Raw genomic sequence first — 6,235 nt, 5'->3', positions numbered from 1 at the left:
GGAAAGATTCAAACTTTTTTTCTTTTTGTTAACACTGCTGAGCACTCACTGCACTGACAGTTGGAAGGTTAAGCAAACAAAAGCGAATTCACTGCCTAGGATTCGGCAACCAGCTAGGTAACAAGTACGCAAATTAAATTTTTAAAACAGTAATGAAAACAAATGAAACCCCGTTACGACATGTATCAAATTTTGACAGAATTATGTACAAAATTTGGTGACGATTGGTCATTCAGGGAAGAAACGTATAAAGGATAACTAAATGGACATTAAACCCTCTGAATTTCACTACTAGCTACTACTACCCTACCCCCTATACCCCACACCCTATATTGTTAAGGACCTTCGTATATAAATATACCTCAGGGATAAGTGTTTTAAAGTAACAAGTGTTTTGCGACGCAACTAGCCAACTTACCCGCAGATGTCGCAAAGGGATTAAAATTCATTACTGATGAGACAGTTGAGAAACTAGCATTGCGATCTTTCACACGGAGGAGGGGGGAGAGAGTGGGTAAAATTGTTCAGATTTTGAAAAACTTGCAACAAACGGAAAGTATTTAGTCAATTTTCAACTATGACATGTGTAGAGTTGTTGTATTCTTTATGTCTTGGCCCATTATTCGGTTTGTTCATCATGGCTGAACACAGTAAGTGCAGCAAAGAAGTTTTGCTAGTTGATAATATCTCAATACTAAGGTATGAAATTGAGGACACAAAGAAAAGGCCGAAGGAGGCTTACCTTCCAAAACAGACAATATTTTTTAAATGTAATTTTGTCTCCCGTCCACTAATCGCAAATCGCTTTCCGCACGTAAATGAACGGAAGAATACGAATAAGCGGATGATTTGTAAGAAACGAAAAAGGTCGCTAATTTAATTTGATGAAATCGCACTGCATTAGGCGTCTGCGACGGAGTCACGGGAGTCACGTTTTTTTCAAAAATTGTGTTCTCTTGCTCTGCTGGTCTCTTTTCGGCTTTTTTCTAATGATAAGACAAATTTGTGATTTCGATTTATGTTTTTTGGGGGGGGTTTGCGGTTGTTCATTGTTCCCGTTAATCACGTTTCTGATCCTACACAAGTACCTCACTATAACGGTTTTCACGTAATTTTTTTACCATTTTCATTGATAACATAATTGTGTTTCATGCATAACACGGCGTTCCGCATATAATTTTATTTGGACATTGATTTTACGTGTCTAGCTCGAATTTACTAGGTTCTAAATTTATTGTGAAATGGGCCGATCCCAAATATTTCAATGACTGGCGAACGGACGAATACTTGTGGCGCCAAGGATCAGGGAAGAAAAAAATGATAACCCTTCACAATGGAAAACTCTTTTTCAAGTTTTATTTCAAATTACGGATTAATCAAGGAGAGGAGACCGAGGCGTTTACGAGTGAATTCAACAAACGTGGCTACATGCACGAGGATTACCCAAATCAAGTGCTTGTTATTTATGATGGTGACGAAAAGGCGGTGAACAAAAACTATTTTCACGGGAATTCAACCCGTAAAGAAAAAACAGACAAGCCGTATTTTTGAACGGCACCATCTGTGTTAGAGACTACGAAAGCGAGGCCAAACGAACCCCCTTAAAAAGTTCACGGGGATATTATGGATGCTACATCCATAGCAATGAAAATTCAAGCTTTTGATGCATCTCGCGACATAGAGCAATTGAGAAATTGCCAAAGATTTGCCCGTGAAAGAACATCTATTAGTCATGATGCCCAGTATAATGCCTACGAAGTTTGAATCGACCCAAACTTCCTCAGAAAATATGAAATATTTCCACATCTTTACATAGCTTGTTTACAGTTTGGTAAGCTAAACGTCTTTTTTAAAAATAAATATTGTTGGTAGCTACTGTCACGCGAGGGCGTGCTAATGAGAATTTGTTTAAATAGATATAATAATCCTAATATTTATTATCCATGAATATTTTGCTGATAATGCCCCGCGGATCCACTTGCCTCGCAGAGCTCACTTGCCCCGCATAGCCGAATTTCCCCACGGAGCCTATTAGCCCCCCCCCCCCCTATAGCGATGGCAACCACAACCGTCGACGTCACAGCCCTGAAGTCAACATCAGCAGCGTAGTCACACCCGAGACGTCACATCGGCACGCCATCCAGCCAACATGCCGACGCTGCACGCTGACTTGGCAAGCGGGATCAAGATACTGGTCCAGCTCAACCAGCTCGCAGGTCCAGCTCAACCAGCCCGCTGGTTCATCTCAACCAATAACACGTTCCAGCGGGATCATTTATCCTCTAATTAACCGCCACTATATAAACTGTAAATTTCTTCATGTGACTCTCTCTGCTATACTCCCTCTTGACCGACACACGTAAATACAAGTAGCTCCTTCGTACTCAACATCGTTGTATTCTCTGTAAGGAATCCTCTCCTTACATGTTCATATGTAAGGAGAGGAGCCATCTAAAAATGGCTCACGAGTTTAAAAAACTTTTGAATCGAAATGATCTGCCGGCCATAATAGTGGAAATCGACACAACCTTCGATATTGGGTATTACTATGTAACTTGGATTAGATTCAGAGTCACGGATTTTTATGAGTTGGAAACAAGTCGATAGCTGGACTAGCGTGTTTCATTCATTTGAATAAGTTACAGGCTTCACACGAGTATTTTTTAATTATGGTGAACGAAGAGGCACCTGATTTTAAATCAGCGAAGAACGTATTATTTTGTTCGGATGATGAGGCAGCAATTGTGAACGCTCTAGAAAATATATACCAATTCTTAATGGAAAATAATGTGTTTAGTTTAATGGAATATTATTCTTATTCTATAATAGGTATTTCCGAACATTCCTTGTTCAAGATGCAATATCCACACATGGAAGAATATTAAGCTGAAATTACGTAGTCTTGGTGTTACCAGAAAATCCTCTTTAAAGGTGGTTAAGGATTGATCAGTTTTATCAGCTGATCAATCAGATCAGCTACGTTGAATTTCGCGCTGTTCTTCGCACCTTTTCGATAAGCAACTGGTCTGCTCTAATTTCCATTTCAAACCTGAATCTTAATGTGAAAGGCAAATTTGCTATGTGGTTGGGACAAAAATTTCTTTATATTGTATACATGGATGGCGTATAACTAAGAAATATTTCTGTTTAGGATTTCTCAAAGTATTTTAAAACCAACATAGAACCAGCTATTAATAACATGGGTGTGTGGTCTCTTCAGAAATATGGCGTGAATTTCCATCGACCAATAGAGCAGAATCGTTTAATGCTCTCGTAAAAAGTCGTTTTGTGAAGCCAAGAAACTATAGTGAAGGTGACATCATTTTGGGAAGTTCTGAATTTGTACGTCACCAAGTGTTGAGAATAAGAAGAGCTCGGTATGGGATCGGCGAAAGATGGTTGCTGTGGGAAGAGTTTCGTCATTTATAAGATATAAGTCGTGAAGAAAAACTCAACCCCGAATGATGAGGACCAGCACGAATTGGATACGAACCAAATCCGATCTCAAGATGTATTGCTGGTATAATTGTATAATTTTTTATCAGAGCAAATTAGAAATTAGAAATGATCTTTAATTATTTTTTAGATTGATAAAACTTCTAGGAGATTTCTTAAACCATAAACCCCGAGTGCAAACGTAAATGAGAGTGCAAAACTAATTATACTAAACCACAATATTACCCTTGTCCCGGAACAGAAGTGTTTTTGCGTTACTTCCCTTAGCGGGAAAAACGCACCTCTTTTCTTCTGGATTGGGAAAAACTGCCAGTTCTACACTTGTTCCTCCACAACGACATGCTCACATATCAAAGCTGCTATGATGTCGATTGGTTATGTGCTGAAAGTGCCTGCTAATTAAAAAAAGAAACCCAATGGAACTAGAATGATGAAAAAAGAAAAAAAGAAAGCCGGATCTGGACTGGGGAAAAAGAAAAGTGCTCGGAATAATGATACAAAAAATCGAAAAAAAAGTAAATGAAAGGTTTGTGTTTTAATTTATCATCTTTTCTATTTTTTTTTTACATATTTAAAATGATAGATGAGTACCAAGCAAGCGGAATTCACGACTCTTTCCGAAGAAGAAGAAAAACTGATACACCATTCATGACCGGAAAAAATAAAAAGGAGCCTGTGCAGAGTCCTCTGTTCTCACAATCCATCGTGGATCAAAAAGTCAAACCGACTAAGAAAAATGTTGTTGATCCATCCGATGAATCAGAGGGTGATCTCCGACGGACAAAATTGCTGCCTCTTCTTCCAATGAACACGATCTGGTGGATAAAAGTGCTGCCTTTTATTCCAATGAACACGATCCGGCCGATAAAAGTGATGCCTCTGAATCGTCTCAGTCAAGCGATGACAGTCACCATCCAACTGAGAAGAAAAGACAATTCTCGTCTCTATCAAGTGATGACCACTTCCATGAAATAAAGAAGAAGAGATAAGGCCGAATAAAAATCGAAAAATTGATGATATGCCACTTTTTCTTTCAAACACCGGGAGTGATATTGATTTGGAAGTATAGCTAAAGCCAAATCTCTTTTTGATCTTCTGCCCATTACCAACAAAAGGAATGGCGAGACATAACATGCGAATGAAATCCAAGAAATAGAGTGGTTGGCTAAGCACGAAAACGATAAAAGCTAACATGGAGCTTCTAACCCTTTATCGACGTGAGCCAATAAAAGTTTTTAACTTCTAGACACCACGTAAACGAGGGTTAAGAGGGGATTCCCTATAGGGCTCTGTCCCGACAGGCAATAGAAAGATCCAGAGGATCTCGCCACGGATGTCCCTACGGCCGAAAAAGGGCTAAGACAACATTCCTCGTTAATTGGTGATCTTTATAACTCTCAGTGGGGCCAAACACTCGTCTTTGAAGCTGCAAATAGCAGTCAATAAATACAAATTTTGCACAACGGTACCAACCATTGGCTGCTTGTTGCTAAAGGGTTGATTCAGAAGATTCCAACCTAGTGTTGCTATATGATAGTTTAATGAGTGGAGATTCTCCAGGACAACACGTTATTTACTGTATTGCATAGATAACGAAAACTGAAAACATCAATTATCTCAAGTTAGGTTTACGGGATTGCGTATAGCAGAGGGACTCAAGCAGCTGCGGTCTTTACGAAATAGTATTTGCGACTGCACTTGTTTTTGGAATGAATCCGGTGGAATTGAGATTCGAAGTGCAAAAAATAAGACCACATCTAATGGATTGTTTGCGCTCTTCTACCATTCTTCCATTTCCTACCGTTGGGACTAGGGTTCGTTCGCAATGGCGACCCAAAAAATTTTTCTCATTCGCTGTTTACTGCATTTGCCGGCTTCCGGATGGAGATACGAAATTTCCCAATTATAGGTAATGGCGCAGTTAAATAAATGCAAAAAAATTATTCTGCCTTAATATTCCACAATGCGAAATTGATTCTTGGAAACGATTGTGGCCAAGGAAAAGTACGGACATCATGACAATGACATCCATTGAATTTCGTCACATAACTCAACATGTAAAGTAAGGGGATATGTATTTTCAATGAATTGTGGGGCGAAATTCAATCGTCTTGGTTATTTTTCGTGGAAAATGAATATTTTATATTTTCTGCCACTGTAGGATATTTATGGCTTGATTTAAACAATATCGTGGAAGAATACAATGCAAAAAGATAAATTGAACTGTGTATATTGGTAGAATTTGGAGATTCCATTCGGTGAGAGCAACAACAGAGAAGGGCCGAAAATTATTTTAAGTATTTTTATTTATAAAAACCAGTAATACATAAAACATGTTATACATGTTATGTTTATACATGTTATATCATTTATGACAGATATCTCACAGGAAAGGAATTGAGCAGCTACGAATTATATTAGACTTGAAACGGACAACATCAGCAGATTTGGTGGTTCCTTTGTCACTAAGCTGACCAGTTCATGCCACACTTCAGACTTTACCAATCTGGAATTTAAAAAATAGTTAACAAAATTAGTTCTACATTTTAATTCCTTGAATATCAACTTACAAATTGATGAGCTTATATATACATTAATAATTTTGCACTCTTGAATTATATTCAATCAACTTAATCCTTCAATCTCTCTAATGTGACAACCTAAGGCATTTGATTTACAGTAACATGAGTTAAACAAAAAATTATATTGCCTACTTCATCATTAGGAATATTATCTATGTTGGTTGCTTGGGGCAGCGGTAAAATGCGAGTTTTACAAG

This window comes from Daphnia pulex, chromosome 9 (assembly GCF_021134715.1).
Source record: "Daphnia pulex isolate KAP4 chromosome 9, ASM2113471v1".
Taxonomy (NCBI): domain Eukaryota; kingdom Metazoa; phylum Arthropoda; class Branchiopoda; order Diplostraca; family Daphniidae; genus Daphnia; species Daphnia pulex.
This window is presented reverse-complemented; position numbering follows the sequence as displayed.